The sequence below is a fragment of the Melanostigma gelatinosum genome (genome assembly GCF_949748355.1).
Source record: "Melanostigma gelatinosum genome assembly, chromosome: 10".
Taxonomy (NCBI): Eukaryota; Metazoa; Chordata; class Actinopteri; order Perciformes; family Zoarcidae; genus Melanostigma; species Melanostigma gelatinosum.
In genome coordinates, this window is record NC_136643.1 from 25,610,132 (window position 1) to 25,611,357 (window position 1,226).

Sequence of the window (1,226 nt, forward strand, 5' to 3'; positions counted from 1 at the left end):
AAAATGCAACATCATAAGAAGTCCCTGCAGGAGAAGGAGGATGTCAAAGATAAAGAATATATTTAGGATCAATAATCAAGAGGAAGTGAATCGGAGGGATTTTAATATGGCGGATCAGGTGCGTTCAAGGTGCACCAGACATCAGAGTTTCATCTCTACAGACACACAAACACGTCCGTGAACTCACCAGATTGAAGGACGAGGGTCTATTTATTTATTTATCATAAAAAAATTAATAAAATCAATCCGGTAAAGGGAACACAGCCGGGTTGCCAGATCTTCTGCAAACATGTCGGAGATTTCCACTTTCAGACCGTCAGAGAAAAACGAATTAAACTAAAAATACTTAAATAAAATAAATAAATAAATAATAGGACTCTGGTGGATCCGGATCTGAGAGGAAATGCAGACTGATCCTGTATCACCTTCATCTTAATGGAACTTGTGTGTGTGTGTGTGTGTGTGTGTGTGTGTGTGTGTGTGTGTGTGTGTGTGTGTGTGTGTGAAACTTGTTGCATGAGTATCACAAAAAACAGGGTTCAATAAGAGATAAAAGTTCCATTGTTGTGAAATAATAATAGATTTTTGCTCAGACTACACATTGTTTTGTAAAGTCTGCTCTATCGTAATGATAATATAACTTTAAACATTAAAAAAAGAAGTCAGCGGCAGATGTAACGTTCACAGATGCTCCAATTTAGTAATAAATGGCAACAAATCGCTGCATGAAAACTAGGAAAAACTGTACGACAGTTTTTGTCAAAATTATACACAACAAATTCAACTATGCACTTAATTCTGAAAATGATTACGCGAATATGAAATTTCAAACGCAGCAAAATACTCCAGACTGACAAACTCTGAAAAACGCAATCTATAAATATTTTGTTTTCACTCAAATATAAATTTTAAACCAACAAAGACTGAAATCTTTAGGATTGACACTTTAAAGTGCAACACTCTGATTGGTTCTGATCACAAAAAACAGGCAATTTAACTTAATTTAACTTTTATAAAACGCAGACAAAGAAACATCAGAACCGACTTTTTAGAGTTTATTTTCATCTTTTACAGACAGAAAAAAACTAACTTCACTCCGTCAGCAAAAGATCTAAAGTCACTTCTGATGTTGCTTCGGCTGCGTGTTGTAAAGATATAACTAAAAACCAAAGCCTAATAAATAAAAACCAGACGCAGTAAGAAGCCAGAGGAGCTGAATGTGAAGA